The sequence below is a fragment of the Fukomys damarensis genome, unplaced genomic scaffold (genome assembly GCF_012274545.1).
Source record: "Fukomys damarensis isolate Sample0158 unplaced genomic scaffold, DMR_v1.0_HiC HiC_scaffold_9, whole genome shotgun sequence".
NCBI classification, from domain to species: Eukaryota; Metazoa; Chordata; class Mammalia; order Rodentia; family Bathyergidae; genus Fukomys; species Fukomys damarensis.
In genome coordinates, this window is record NW_022900921.1 from 13474622 (window position 1) to 13491618 (window position 16997).

Here is a 16997-nt window from a genome sequence, read left to right on the forward strand (position 1 = left end):
GATGCCATAAATGGAGTAAGTGTTTGATATAACTTACTGAACATCGTAACTTAGGAGCTCATTACACTGAGCGTATTGGTTGTTAATCTTTATAATTGTGTGGCTCATGGGGAGCTGTGGTTTGCTGCCACTGCCCAGCCAGTGTCTTTAGAGAGTATGAGACTACATATGGCCAGCCTGGGAAAAGGTCAAAATTCAAAATTCCACGACCATTTTTTATTGAGTGGAATTAGCTTTTCCACTACTGTAAAGGTAAAAAATCATACACAGAATATAAATCAGTGACTCTTTAGTAGTAGCGGGCAACAAGGCCTGAAGAGCCTAAAAGAGTGACCATGTGAGCATTTACAGGAAATTTTGCTGAGCCTTGGTCCAAGAGCATAGGTTTGCTATATGGTAGATACCTTCTTTCCTCCAGACCAACATTTCACTCCTTCCTCTCTTCTGTACTGTAGGAAATTGGCCTACTTGGGGGTGGGAATCGATGACAGTGTTTGTCAGTGTGTACTCCTGGGATCAGCATCTTGTCAGCGCCACCTGTGATCTCCTGAGTACCTGCTTAGGCCAGCTGCCTCAGAGACTCTGGTGTGTGTGCGTGCGTGAAGGGAGCTGTCAATAGCCCTTCAGGTGATCCTGATGCTTGTTAAAGTTTGAGAACGATGGGTCTACGGTAGTGAGCTCTCTTGTCCTTTAGCATCTGCTTGAGTTGTGCCAATTGGGCACATTGGTTAGGGGTGGGAAAGAGGAAAACAGGCCCGCTCAAGTATTTATCAGCTGTCTCCTATCCTATGCGTCACATTTCTTAACCGAGTGTCTCAGCTCCTGTATGGTAGTCCTCTCCAGATATTTTCTGTACTGGATTCCTTCCTTTCATCCCTTTAGGCCTAGAAATGGTTAGAAGATCCTCTATTGTCAGGTGAGTTTCATGCCAATGGCTGCAGGTTTCCTAGCCTTTCCACACTTTTGTAAATCTCTCTATTAAATGCTTCACATTATGCTAATAGCGACGTGTTTCTTGCTGGAATCTTAACCAAAACAACATATACAGAATGAATGACAGTAAAGATTTTTAAAGACTAGGGGATAGAAAAATCTTTCCAGAGACCATGGAATGCTCCAGTGGTCAGAGAAAGCTCTGGAGGAGGGTTGTCCTTGGCTGTCTGTTAAGATGGGTAATATACTTTTAAATGTAGACCAGTTTTCAAGCTAGGGAAATGATAAGCACAGAAGTAGGTACTGTATGAAACTTTTTGGGCAATGGTAAGTGGTTGAATTTGGCTGACACATAATGTCAGGTCTGAGAACCGCTGTTGTAGGAAATAGGGTACTATTGAAAATTTCTAAGTAGGTAAATGATACCTCCTGTTTTGGTAGAAGCTAAATAATGAGCTTGAAAAAAAATCCAGAATTTGGTGACAAGGAACACAAACTCTGAGCTTGGAAGAACTAAATTTAAAATCCAGTTTTGCCTCATACCAGCTATGTGGCCATTTATAAATAACACCCCTGAACTTTAGTTTCTCCTATAAAATAGAAATGGTGACATCTTGTACAGATCTCAAAAAGATTGAGTTGCATGTAGAATATCGGCGTGGGCCTAAAATACTGTAAACAGTCAAGAATTGCTGTGGGCACTCTCATTTCTCTCAACTCCAAGAACTTACTGCTGAATACGCAATAGTTCTGGTTCCTTCCCAAACTTCTCTTGACATTGAATTGCCTTTGTAATAGTATTGAGAGGTGAGACCTTTGAAGTAATGATTAGATTATGGGAGTAGTAACCTTATGAGTAGATTATTATTTTTTGGAATGGATTATGATAAAGGAATGAGTTCAGCCTGATTTACCTTTCTGGTGCTGACATGTTCTGTTATATTCCAATGTAGCATGGAGGTCCTTGCCTTGTGCTTGTGCTTATATAGTATAGATATATAGTTATTTGAGCTAATAGCTACATGCTATATATAGAAAACAATTTCTCCTGTTGGTATTGTGGTGCCCCTTATTGAACTTCTCCCCCCACCCCCTGTTAGTTTTGACAGGTTCTAGTATCCGCTATTCATTGCTTTCATCTACTAGATTGATGGCTTAATTTGTAAAAATGAGTGAGAACATGTGGTATTTCTCTTTTGGTGACTGGCGTATTTCTTTAACACAGCGACCTCCAGTTCCATCTATGTTGCTGCAAATGAAAGGTTTCACTCTTTGTATGGCAGAATAATATTTCATTGTGTACATACATCACTCTTTTTCTGTTCATCCATTGATGGACATCTGGGTTGGTAAATATTTTAGCTATGGTGAGTGCTACCACGTCATCTGGTAGTTCAGTTTTTAGTTTTTTTGGTGGAATCTCTATGCTGTGTTCCATAATGGCTGTACTAACATGAATAGTGTTCAAGGGTTCTCCTTTCTCTGCATTTTCAAGCAGCAGTTGTTTTTTTAATGATATCCATTCTAACTAGGGTGAAATGATGGATCAATGTGATTTGATTTGCATTTCCCAATGACTAGTGAGATTGAGTGTTTTTCATGTACTTCTCATCCATCTGTATGTCTTGTTTAAAAAAAAATTTTTTTTCTGATACCAGGGACTGAACTCAGGACCTTGTGTTGCAAGGTAGGCATGGTGCGACTGACTTACATCCCCAGCCTTGTATGGCTTCTTTTGAGAAGTATCTACTTAGTTTTTTATTCCATTTTAAAATTGGATTATTATTTTTTGTGTGTGTATGTTCAGGTTTTTGAGTTCCTTGTGCATCTTGAATGTCAATCCCCTGTTGGATGAATAGTTTTAAAATATTTTCCCTCATTCTGTGTGTTATCTCCTAACCGTGCTGATTATTTCCCTTACTGTGCAGAATCTTTTTAATTTTGCTTTTGTTGTCTGTGCCTTAGGGGTCCTATCTAAAAATCATTGCCTATAGCAAAGACCAGAAGTGTTTCTCTTATGTTTTCTTGTAGTAATTTCGTAGTTTCAGTTTTAACATTTCAGTCTTTGAATAGTCACTCTCCTCAGGGTACAGAGTTTCCTTTGTTGCTCTGATTTTTCCGTGTGGCTGAGTCATGCCCTGTTCAGCCACGTTGGATGGCTTCTGCAGAAAGTCTTACTCTTGTGGATAGATCAAGGGATCTTTCATCTGGACTGAAAAACCTGCCATAGCTTACTGCTGAGCTATATCAGCTATTAAGTAAAACCTGGACATTCCCCCAGAGTTATCGTTTCAGGTCCTTCATGTGCTCTGTTTCTATATCCATGGTCACCAGGACCATTCTGGAATATTTTCTTTGCTTTGCTGGAATTCCTCACTTACGTACTTCTTTCTTATGTCTCTCATATATCTTTGGCCTATCAAGATAGAGACCTGTACTGATATGGGGGATTCCTGATACTATCTCAGTTCTCTTAGGACAGTGATTCTAGAGATGTGGAGTATTAACGTTGGAAGTCAGAGTGTGGCTTCAAACTTGTGTCTTACCGATTAAAACGAAGAATCTTCTCTACATAAAATCTTAGGTGAAAACTTGGAAAATGTGGCTGTCGGATAAGAGCTGCTCTGGACCACGCAAGGGAGGGGGATCTGACCCTTTCCACCCTGGTTGCTTCTTCCCAGTAGTTTTGAGGGATACAGTTTGAATACCACTGATTTCATCAACTCTCAGTTTGAAGATGATCTGAGTCCTGGGGAGCTGAAGTAATTTGTTCAATGTCAGACACTGGATTAGTCCAAGATCTGAACCTAAGCCGTCTTACACTTGACTACTCCCTCTAGATCTACAAATAAGGAAAGGTGACTGAGTCCTTAAAATGAGTGATCAAACAGTGCCTGAGTCCTATTAAGCAGATGTCTGCCTTCTTTAAAGCCTCAAAATCCTCCATTCCCTCTGCTTGTAGTCTTGTATGGGAAATCACATATTACAGTTCTTTCTGAGTGGGCCTCCTTCCTGCCCCAGTAGCTGTGTCCTGCTGGCTTGTTAATTTTAGTTTAGAAATCACCGATCCTGTGACAACTGCTATTGTGCAGGGCTGCTTTGCTGTTCAATAAGTGCTAATAAACCATAATCTTCAATCCTACCAATTGCTGCCGCCTGAACCCAAACACAGGGCAAAGATTACTTTGGTCTGAATTGGATTTGAAAAGGCTGGAAGCACAGGCTTCAAGTGCGCAGTGGCAATGCTCCTTGCATATTAATTACAGCGGTGCCGCTGACCGTGGAAGGAGCAGCAGTTCAGCCCCGAAAGCTGAGTGGGCTGAGCAAATGCTTGTGCGTGAGGAAGCCAAGAGTGTGGCTTCAAATGGAGTCCAGGGAGCCTCGGGGCAGCTCTCTGCAGCTCTGCTGGTGTTCAGAGAGGTCTTTCTGGCCTTCTAATTTGCTCTTTTTATTTACTCTTCAGACTCACCAGGATCACTTGGTCAGGAGCTATCTTACAGGCAGGTTTTAATTAGTAGCTTGGGGATTCAAAAAGTAGCAGGGAAGTAATGGGGTTTCCAGAGCCTCTTTGTCCCACTAATTATTTCCCATATTCCAGCAATAGAGAGCTCATATCTCTAGTGAAGCAGACGCATAATTACAGTGTCTGTCTCTCGTAGTTGGTGTCTGCACATGCATGTGCACGTGTGCGTACACACACACACACACATGCATGTCAGTAGCATAGGGAGGCAGGGATAGAGATTTGCTTATAGACGCACTGAGCCGTATAGGCAAGAGATGATTTCCATAAATCTCAACCCCCTGGGAAACTTTTATTTTTTAAAAATTTTTATTGTGTTTGTTGGTACATTCTAGGTATACAATACAGTTACATTCATTACTAGGATCTTGTACCTTCACATGACAGGTCTTGGTTCTCATTTTTTCCCCTTGTCCCCACCCTCCCTTCACCCCCTCCTCCTCTCCCCATTTGCACATGTTTTATTTCCCTTTTTTCATTTTCTCCTATTTTTTCTTTTCCCTTATTCCCTTTCCTCTACCCTTCCCACTTTCCCTACACCTTTAGCCCTTTTCTTCCTATTTCACACTATTAATTATCCCATTAGGATCTTGTGTACGATTATAGTTTTTCACACCAGAGAAGGGAAACTTTTAAATTATGTGTAATAAATAACTTCCTACAGATCTAACTGTCCAATAGATGGTGGGACTAACTGTTTCTTTCCACTTAAAATGGGAACCTCCTGGTAGACTTTATGTTTTGGTGCAATTATGTCAGCCCCAGGCTGTTTTAGCCACCTGAGGAATGTGCTAATTGTCCTGAAGGATGCTGCCTGGTGTGTGCCTCCTTGCTGTAGATGTTCTAATGAGAGCTGCTAATTAAAAAGAAGAATCAAGGCTGGGCACCTTCTGCCTGCATGATAGGTTCAGGCAGGGACTCCTTGAGGCAAGCAAGCCCATGAGGGGAGCCAGCTAGGGCAGAGATCAATGTGTCTCCAGTCTGGGTTGTCTACTAGGCAAGGCTCAGGCTGCTGGAACTCTCTTCAGAGTTAGGCCAATGTCAACATGACTTCCAGGGTTCCAGCTGTCTTCCTAGTCTCTCTGTCAGTGTTTGGAGTGCGTGCCTATGGGGACGTGGGGAGGGAAACATGCTGGGAAGCTTAAGCAGCTGGGATATAGACTGAGATCCTGGGGAGTTTGTGAGACAGGGCAGGTACTTCCCAAAGATGTGGCTGCTCTGGTTGCTCATTGTGGTCCATTGGAGACTGGCCTGGGTTCAGAATACTGCTTCTGCCTCTTAGTAATGTGTTCTTGGATAAGGGCCTTCATATTTTTAAAGCCTCAGTCTACTTACCTATAAATAGGAATACAATAAGAATTGAAATTTTGATGGTATATGGTAAACATAACCGTCAGACACCTTGGCATCCTACATGGACAATGCACTAGCAGAACAGGAACAAAAGGAATTTATCTGTAACTGATCCCAGTGACCCCAACTAGAACATAGAAGAGGGAGCAACCGTGTGGCTGGTGTTCTCTGTGGTGTGAGTCTCAGCTCTGCTGTACTGGCTGACCTTATCCGGGAGAGGGAGGGAAACGGGAGTGGAGGGGTGGGGGAAAGAAAAGAGGAGGACGAGAGATTGACACGGGGGAGAGATGTAGTGGGGATTTTGAGAGAAAAGGGAGATTCTAAGAGTGGGGAGATTTGGAGAGGGGAAATTTTGAGAGTGAGGGATACTTGGAGATGGGGATTTGGAGAGGGGGACACTTTGAGAGGAAAGAGATTTTTTTTGGGGGGGAGAACATAAGAAAGGAGAGGGATATTTTGAAAGCATGGGGAGATTTGGAGAGAGTGTGAGTAGATTTTGAGAGAGGGTTAGCGATTTGAGAGGGAGCGAGAAATCGAGATTCAAGGGAGAGGGAGAGAAGAGTGCTGTGGTTTAGATATAAAACGTCTCCGAAAGTCTCACATGTTTGGAAGGTGACTGGATCGTAGACGCGCTATGCTTGTCTGTAGATTCACCCGTTGATGAGATTGGTAGCTGAATGTGCTGTTGGAAGGTGGGGCCTGGCTGGAGGTGGGTGACTGTGGGTGTGGCCTAGAATGGTGCATTCTCCTCCTGTTCTTCCTTTCTCTCTGCTATCTGGCTGCCATGGGGTGAGCAGCTTTCCCTTGTCCATTCCCCTCTGTTCCTACAGCACAGCCAGCTCACCATGGATAGAAACTGTGAACCAAGATAAACCTCTTCTTTAAGTTGTGAGTGTCAAGAATTTTGTCCCAGTGACAGGAAAGTGAATAAGATGGGGTGTGTGGGGGTTGGCTGAGAGGTGGGGGGCAGAGATTTGTGAGCAAGAAAGGTTTTAAAAATACCTTAAAAATAATGGCTTTTATTTTGGTATGTTGGTACATACGTATAACATGCTTTGATCGTGTGCACCCCCATTATCCTTTTCTTCCCACCTCTTTCCTCCTCTTCCCTAATCATCTACCTTTTGCTTTCCTGTCATCCCTCCTTTACTTTTCTTTAACAATTTTTTTCCTCTATAAAACACGATGTTTATATTTCTGAGTCTAGCTTATTTTGCTTAACATGGTGGCTTCTAGTTCCATGCATTTTTCCCCCTGCATATAACAATGATTTTGTTCTTCTCTATGGCTGAATTATATAACCTATGTCTGTATCACATTGCCTTTATTCATCTGTTGATGTGCTGCTTCTATAGTTTCGCTAATGCAAATTGTTACAACAGGCATGAATATCCAGTTATCACTGTAGTATTATGTTATTAATTTTTCCAGAAATACATCAAAGAGTGCTATACCTGGATCAAATAGTATTTTTTTTTGCTTTTTTTTTTTTTTTAAGACAGGGTCTCACTATGTAGTGAGACTGACCTGGAACTCACTGTGTAGCCCAGGCTGGTCTTGAACTCATAGTGATCCTCCTGCCTCAGCCTCCGGAGTGCTAGGATTACAGGCATGTGCCACCACTCCCGGCTAAATAGTTATTTCTTTATTTAGTTTTATGAAGAACTTCCATACCCATTTCCAGAGTGGTTGTCCTGGTTTACATTCCCACTAGCAATACTGAAGTATCTTCCTCCACATTCTCTTCAGCATTTATCATCATCATCCTCATCCTCCTCCTCCTCATCATCAGTAGTAATCACAATATTCTTGATGAATTCCATCTGACTAGGATGAGATAGAATCTCACTGTAGATTTGATTTGTATTACCCGAATGATCAAAGATTTTGAATATTTTTCATGTAATGTTTGGCCGGTTATATGTCTAAAAAGTGACTATTCAATCCATTTATCCTTTTGTTGATTGGGTTATTTTTTGATGTTTTTTGAGCTCCTTGTATATTTTAGATAATCTTGGTTGGATAGGTATCTTGAAAATATTTTCACTCATTTTGTAGGCTGTACCTTCACCCTGTTTATTTTATTACTGTGCAGAAACTTTTAAATTTGAGGTAGTTCTGTTTGTTTATTCTTACTATTATTTCCTGTGCTTTTAGAGTACTATTTTGGAAGTCTTTGCCTGTGCTTGTAGCAGCAAGTGTTTCCAGTACATTTTCTTCTAGCAGTTTCAAATGTTGCACATAGGTCTTTGATCCATTTAGAACTGATTTGAGTAGAGTGACAGATAAGGATCTAGCTTTAATCTTCTGCCAGTTTCTCCCAGTGTATGTTTTGGTCCCTAGTCGAGAATCATTTGGCTATAGTTGTATGACTCTTTTTTGTATCTTCTGTTCAGTTCTATTAGTCTACATTCATGTTTTTATGCTGTACCATGATGATTTTGCTACTCTGTCTTTATAGTATATTTATAAGTTGGAAAATGTGATGTCATAAACATTGCTGTTTTTTTTTTTTTTGGTTTTGCTTAGGGTTTATTGAGCTATTCTAGATTGTCAGAGCTTCTATGTGAATTTGAGGATTCTGTGAAGAATGTTGTTGGTATTTTGATGAGGGTTGTATTAAATCTATGGAACTCTTTTGATAATATGGTGATTTAAACAGTCTTCTTTCTGCTGATGTATGAACAATGGAAGTGTTTTCTTTTATTGTTTTTTATTAGTACATAATTGCCATACATAATGATACAATTCCTCATAGGGAATCTGTACGTGTACCCTCCTTATTTACAAAAGCTGTGTTTCCATTATTTTCCTTTTTCCTCCCACCTTCTCCATCCCTCATTCCCCTTCCCATTTGAAGAAGTTCCTTCTACTATCCAATATCTACCCTCCATTTTGTTCCACATTTATCTTTTGAGTTTTTCACACATTAGAAACATGCAATACTTAAACTTGTGTGTCTGATTTATTTCACTTACATTTATGATCTTATTTATTTATTACCAGGGATCGAACTCTGGTCCTTGTGCTTGCAAGGCAGGTGGTGGAACCACTGAGCTAAATCTCTGGCCCTGTTTATGATTTGAGGTGCATCCATTCACCTGAAAGCGATTGAAGTTATTACTTCTTTATGGGAGAGTAGTACTTCATTGTATATAAATACTGCATTTATCCATTCATCTGTTGATGGGCATATGGGCTATTTCCAAGATTTACCTGATATAAATTATGTTGCTATAAACATGAGTGTGCTTATAATATTGTGTGTTGATCCTTTTAACTCAGGATGATTCCTAGAAGGGGAATAGCTGAATCAAATGGAACCTCTAGTTTTAGTTTTCTGAGGAATCTTCATAATGTTTTCTGTGGTGTTTTTACCAAGTTAAACTCCCACCAAGAGTGATGATGAATTCCTTCCCCCCGCCACATGGGCAGCATTTGTTATCAGTTGATTTCTTATTGAGAGGCATTCTTTCTGGAGTGAGATGAAATCTCAGTGTTGTTTTAATTTGCATTTCTTGAGTGACCAGTAATGTTGAACATTTTTCATATATGTATTTGCTGTTTGTACTTCTTTATTTCAGTAGTGTCTATTCATTTCAGATGCCCATTTTTGATTGGGTCTTTCAGTTTGGGGAGTCTGATATTTTTTAGTTTTCTGCATATTCTAGATAAGAGTTGTTTTTTTTTTTTGTTTGTTTTTTTTGGTCTGAGCAGTAGCTGGTAAAACTTTTTTTCTCTTTCTGTGGGTTATTTCTTTACTCTGTTGGTTTTTTTGTGCAAAAGTTTTTTTTTTTTTTAATAAGATGAGGTCCCAGTTGTTGATCCTTTGTGATATTTCCTGTGAGATCAGGGTTTTGTTCATAAAGTTCTTACCTACTCCTATGTCTTCTAGTTTTACTTATTATATCTTCCAGCAGATTAAGTGTTTCTTTTTTATGCTTAGATCTTTGATACATTTCAATTTTAATTTAGTGCATAGTGAGATAAGGGTCTAGGTTTAATCTTTGGCAAGTGGAAAGCTAGTTTTTCCAGCACCTTTTATTAAGGAGGCTATATTTCCTCCAGCCAGGATGTTTGGCCCCTTTCTCAAAGCTAAGGTAGCTGAGTATGCTTGGAGTTTGGAGTTGTTTCTACATCTTCTATTCTATTTCTCTGAAACTTGGGTCTGTTTTTTTTTTGCCACTACCATGCTGTTTTTTTTTAAAATCACTATAGCTTTGTAGTATAATTTCAAATTGGCAATTGTGATGCTCCTGTCTTGCTTTTGTTGCCCAGGATTGTTTTTACTATTCGAGATCTCTCTAATCCATGTGGATTTTAGAATAGTTTTTTCTAGTTCTGTGAAGTATGCTATTGATATTTTGATTGGGGTTGCATTAAACCTGTATAACAATTTGGGAAATTAGGCCATTTTTGCTATATTAATTTTGACTATCCAAGAACAGGGAATATCTTTCCTTTTTCAGATATCTTCTTTGATCTTCTTTTTCAGAGTACTGTAGTTTTCAGTGTATAGGTGTTTCACTTCTTTAGATTGATTCCCAAGTATTTCATTTTTCTAGATACTATTGTGAAAGGTGTTGTTTCCCTAATTTCTCCCTCAGTGCATTTGTTTTTTGTGTACAGGTATGTTATTTATTTTTGAGTGTTGACTTTGTATCTTGCTATGCTGCTGAATTTGGTTATTCTAGGAGTGTCTTGGTGGAGGTTTTCGGGGTCTTCTTCATAGAGTGTTATGTCACTTCATAGAGTGTTAAGTAAAGATTTAACTTGTCCCTTTCCTATCCATCTTCTTTTTCTTTCCGTCTCTTGTCTAATTACTCTGGCTAATGTTTCCAGAACTATATTGAACAGGACTGATGATACTGGGCATTTTTGTCTTGTTTCTGATTTTAAAGCAAAAGCTTTCAGATTTTGACCATTTAGTATGATGTTGGCTGTTGCTTTACCAACATAGATGGATTTTACCAGATTAAGATAGACTTTCTATTTCATTTTTTTTTTTCTGGTAGGAAAATTGTCCTGGAAGTACCTTATTTCTGCATTGATTTGGAAAGATAGATTTGCAAAGTACATCCATCTGGCTTGGAGGTTGTTTTCTTTTAGGGATTGAAATACTTCACTCCAAGCTCTTCTTGACTTGAGAAGTCTGCTGTGATTCTGATGGGCTTTCCTTTTTAAGTGATTTGTTCCTTTTAAGTGATTTGTTGCTTTTCTCTAACAGTTTTTAATATTCTGTTCTTCTGTTGAATTCCTGGAATCCTGATTACTTTATGCCTTGGGGCAGATTTTTCTTTGATCATGGCTATTTGGAGTTTTATATACTCACTCATCTGTATGTCAAATTCTTTTTCCCTGCTTGGGAAAATTTCTGTCATTACTTCTGTGAAAATATTTTTTTATGTCATGTGCACCATCTCCTGTTTTTATTTACTGACCCTAATCAATCTTGTACTACTTTTCTTTGCATCATGTAGCAGTTGTTGGATTTTTTTGTGGTCCCTTCCTATTTTTAAGAAATATTTCTTTTCATGGTCACTGACAGCAACGCTGTCTTCTAGATCTGATGTTCTGCCCTCACATTAGTTTATTCTACTGTGTATACTTTCAAGATTTTTTTTTTTAATCTCCTGGAAATCTGAATTTTTTCACGGATTTCTTTCTAAGTTGTATATTCATGGTTACCATCATTTTTCTAAGCTCTTCTGTTTTTATATGTATGTTCTCTAGATTCACAAATCATGCCCTTTATGATCTATGAAGTTATCTGAGAAATTATTTCTGATTTGATTTTTTTCTGGAGACTCAATCTGCTTTGTTACTTCCACTGTTATCACTTCAGAGAGTACAGCTGGGTGGTTCCTGAATTGTCCCACCTCATTGTCCCCTGAGTTTGCCTTTGGTGAATTGGAAGTCTGGGGTTGCATCTTGCTTCTGTCTTCTCATTTTCTGTTTTTAAAATTGAATTCCTTTGTTGATGCCTATAAGTTGTTTATAGTAAGTACTGTTAATGTCAAGAACCCTTAGGAAATTTTACTTTATTTTTCAAAGAATTCTGATTCACTGTGTTCTTTTACTGTCTATATCATTAACTTCTGTGATATTTATTTCCTCCTGTCTACAGGTCATGGTATATTCTGTATTTCCTTTATAATACTGCTTTGCTTTGTTCTTGGTTTTCTAGGACATTGTGATGTATCATTATTGATTTGTACCTGCTCTGTTTTTCTAATGCAGGCACTAATAGCTATACACTTCCCTTTTAGAACTGCTTTCATTGTGTCTCCATGTCCTGATATATTGTTTCCTTTACCGTTTGATTCCAGGAATTAAAAAAATATCTCTCTTGATTACTTCATTAGCCCACTGATTACTCAGAGTGTCTTAGTTAATATTTATGTGCTTGTGTAGTTTCTGTGGTTTCTTTTGTTGTTGATTTCCAGTTTTATTCACTTGTCACCTGATATGCATATTAGTCAACTTTTGTATTTATTGAGACTTTAGTGGAGAAAGTTCTATGAGCCGATGCAGCAACATCTATTCTGTTGTATTTTCTTTGATTTCATCGCTCATTTTCATAATTGATTCATTCAGCTATTTATATTTTTCAATTCATTGAACATTTTAACTATAAATTTAAAAAAATTTCATTTACTTCAATAATTGTGGAATCAGTTTTTAGGGAGTTATGGTCTTATAGGCATCCTATTTCCTTGTCTTCTCATGATTCTTATGTTTTTATGCTGAGATTTGCAGATATTTGGGTTGGGTTTCTCTTCATTGTATAGGGGTCTTTTTCGTAACTGGTTTTCTCTTTGTGATCTGGGCTGTAGAGGTGTCTTCATGGGCAAGTCCCCACTTTGTCTTAGTTACTTTTCTGTTATTGCTGAGACAAAATACCCAAAACCCAAAGTTAAAAGAAGAGAAGTTTATGTAGCTCACAGTTTGTGGACATTTCAGTCCATAATTGACTGGTCCAAGGTAGGGTGGCAAATGGCAGAGCAGCAACAACAGTTCATGGTGACAAAAGACAGCAAAACAACAATGGAGAAGACAAGTCTCTTTCTGTCCCTGATATTTTATCCAGGCTACTGGGGTCAGAGCAGTGCCAAACCAGTCAGTGGACTGGTTTAGTAATCACATATTCTTGAACCCAACACCACACTCAATAGATTCAGCCACATATGATTATATGAGGCTTTGGCGGACATCTATAACTTAACCAAAACATTACTTAACCTATTTTGGGTGCTCAATTCAATCCCTAGCACTGCTTTGAGAGGAAAATAAGTCTACCAATATCATTAATAGTTTAAAAGTTAAAAATATATTAACATATAACTACAAACTTATTTTAAAAGATCTATACTATTTCACTAACTCAGGAAAAAAGAGGTTAATGCACAATAGGCTAAAAATAAGGCATTGATGATATTCAGATTAATGGTAAATAAGGTAAATCTATATCTATATATCTGTATTAATATCTATATCCATATATAGAGAGAGACAGAAGGAGATATGGTAGGAGAAACCAAGAAAGAAAGAAATATAAATGAGAAGTCACAGAAGAGACAGGGAATTAAATCCAATTAATGATTTAACAATAAAGCAAAATTAGATACCATCTGAAAAAACCATTTTGATGTGGGAAAAATGTGACACAAAACATAGAACAGTATAGTAGTAAATGCAGAAATGAATACACATACTTACCAACCAAACTGGCAACAAGCAAAAATCAAAGGCAAGCAAGACAAAATGATGAGGATTTTAGGTTGAGTTGGAGCTGCCCACCAAACCTCTTCCATGCCTTGCCTGTGAACTTGTCTGCATTGTGGTTGTGGAGATTCCTCAGCCTGTGCTTTTGTAGGTGTGTCTGTACTACAGCATGTATTTTAATATTTTGAGTGCCTCTGAGCATGCACAGGTGGTTGGACATCCATGGACTATACTGGCATGGGAAGCCATAGGGTTGCAATTTTGCTTCAGCCCTGGCAGAGGTGGTTTGAGTCCCAGATCCTCACCCCCTTGAAATCTCATGGGGCTGGATTCTTATGCTCACATAATGTTCAAAACACCATGTTTATGTTTCATATTTTACATTTTCCTCTGGCTGTTTTAATGTGCTTCCTGCCTCTTGGCTGAACTCTGCATTGCTTAGAAACCATGCTGGGACTTTCCAGAGCTTGGAGTCAATCTTCCAGAAACAGGTTGATGGGAGTGTTGCTTCCTTTCCAATAAACTTACTCTGTCACAGTCACTATTCTCCTGTGCCTAAATTGATTCTTAGGGCCTTCTGCTTCCTTGAGGATAAGTGTCTGTTATCCCTTGACAATATAAAATATGTGGGGGTTTCTGTTCCTCTGATCCACCTACCAAGGCAATGGGTGGCTCCCCTCCTGACCCTAACTCCACTTCCTGTGCAGCCCATCAAGACAAAGGGAACTTCTAAAATGGCACCCCTCCTAGTATTGTCTAAATCCATTGGGAAATGTTCCAAATTACTTTTTCTACATTCAGTCATTTGGCAGAATTCAGGACACCTTTCTGCTCAGGCTGCATATCTGTTCAGTAGTGGTGTGTACATTTTTTTTTGAGTTTCAATGCAATTTTTTAAACAAACTACATGATATAGAATCCACATTCTTTTTTAAAAGTTTATTGTTAAATTTTAGGTGTAGAATTTGTATCTTTAATGATATATCTTGGTTCTTAGCTTTTTCCCCATTCCCCTGTTCTCCCTTCAACCCTTCCACCCCTCCCTATTTTCAAACACTTTGTTTCTATTTTTTCCTTTTCTCATATTTTTTTCCTTTCCCTTCTTTTCTTTCCCCTATCCCTCCCACTTCCTCCTCCCCTATTTCTTCATGCATTCTACATACTTGTTAGGATGAATATTCCAGACTGGTGTGTTATGGCTTATATCTAGATAGTTGTGTCCAGATGGTATCTAGATGGCTTGTGTCTAACTTCATGTGCTCATAGGGGGGGCCTTTTGGAGGTGGTTGGATCTAGAGTGTGTGATGCTGGGATTTAAATGGTGTGTGATTACTAAATTAGTCCATGGCTTGGTTTAGCACAGTTCTGGTTATGAATGATGGGAAGGCCCACCCTGAGTGTGGAATATAAGGGACAGAAAGAAGGCTGCTGTTGTTGCTGCTTCTTCACTGCTTCACTACTTTGCTCTCTTCTGCCTGCCACAAACTGTTTCTCCTCTGTGATTGCCCACTGCCATGCCACCCTGCTTGGAGACAGCTGGCTATGAACTGAAAGCCCTACAAACTGTGAGCTAAGATAAACCTTTCCTCTTTAACTTCAGATGTAGGGCATTTTATTTCAGCAAGGAGAAAAGTAACTAAGGTAGCTTGGAAGCGCTGCTGCTGCTTCTAGTTGGCCATGGGCCTGCTGCCCTGAGATGGGTATTTTGAGGGAGGAGGAGAGAGAACCCAGAATGTAGCTGGAGCCCTTTTAACACATAGGCTCTTAAGGACTACTGGTTTTCCTGGAAATTTGGCCTCTGGGTCATGATCTGGCCTTTGGCTATGAGGAAAATAAAAAAGGGAGACTGAGACAGAGACCTGATATGAGAAATATCGGGAAATGCCTCTCCCCACTATTGCCGTGGACATGAGGTTAGGACTAGATGAGACAGCATTCTTATGAGCTATCCACTACTTTTATTGGCCAAGGTCTGTGCTACTCTTGGGAAGATCTAAAGTTGAATCATATATTATCACCTGTGATTTCAGGCTTTGTCATTCTAGCTGGAGCAAATGACAAACAAACATAAATGTATGTAAAAAGCCACAAGTCTGTTGTGTTCTACCCATGCTGTGCAAAAGGTTTGGAAGTTCAGTGACCTGGATAGCTTTATGGATATGTGGAAGTCTGCATTTGAGATGTGGGTTTTGAGCAGGCACTCTCTGTGGAGGACTTGACAGAGCCTGTACTTTCTGGAGTGGGGAGCAGTTAGTAAGAGTTCTGGTTAGCATGGGTTCTAAACCTGGCAAGGTGATGCGGGCTCAGTGGACACCTGATTTGGGAGTTGGCATAATACGGCATTTGACTTTTTGCTGAATTATTTCAGGAGTTACTTTAGTATCCTGCAGATTTGTTTCCTAGCACCTGCTTTCCCTTCACACATCTAGTTAGGACTAGATGAGACAATCTATATTTGTGATTTGCTAATACTTAGACCAGTCAGCAGGTTTTCACTTGACTTACTTATACCTCTAATTATCCTTTGCAAGAGCTGAATTGCTGTGGTTTTTACCACATGTACTAAGAAGCAATGATTTCTTAGTGATAGCTTGAGAAAAAGTTTCAAGGGCATTTCAAAGTGAAGTAAGTTTTCTCATGGATGAGAATCATAAATTAAAGTTGGAGTTCTTAAAAGTCTTCCAGATGAACCTTCTTATTTCACAGGGCAAGAAAAGTCTCAGTATAAGAAGCATGTATATCCAAGAGTCCGTACCGAGTGCTCAAAGCTCCTGACTTTAAATACAGTTGGTGTTTTTTTGAATGGTACCATTAAAGGAGGGTAGCATAGTTGACATTTTAGAAGTTGGGCAACTTGAAGTTCCATCTTGATTCTCAGTACTTGCCTGTTGACTTCCAGGAAGCTGTTAAGCCTCAGTTTGCCCAGATATAAAGAAGCCAAGTGGAAAAACACAGTAACATCATGCATGGAACAAGAAAAGGATGTGTAGTCCCTGTGTATCCTATTGTATCCAGAGCAGCCTGATGTGTAGGAAGTCCTTTCTATAAGGTCTTCTAGCTCATGGTGGCCCTTTTCCCATTATGTCCTAACAACCTGACTTGCAAGCCTAGTAGCTTTGGGATAAAGAAATAGGTGAGTTCCCAAGATGTGTCATGATGGGCAATAAGACCATGGCTTGAGTGATATTCTCACTGTTTTCAGCCAGCTGATGGATGATGGGACCAGAAGGGTGATATATAAGAACCTACTTGCGAAGGGGCCAATGGGCTCATTGGTAGAGGCACTTATTAAGACACATGCTGAGGTTCCATTTTTAACATGGCAGCGATCTTTTAAATCACTTTCCCTGGACACCATGCAGGGGGCAGGCTTATGGCATAATTGTGAATAGCCAAGGCAACTCAACTTCTGCCAAACTGCATTCTTTTTATAGGCTTCTGTTCCTTACTCTTTAAAGGCCGG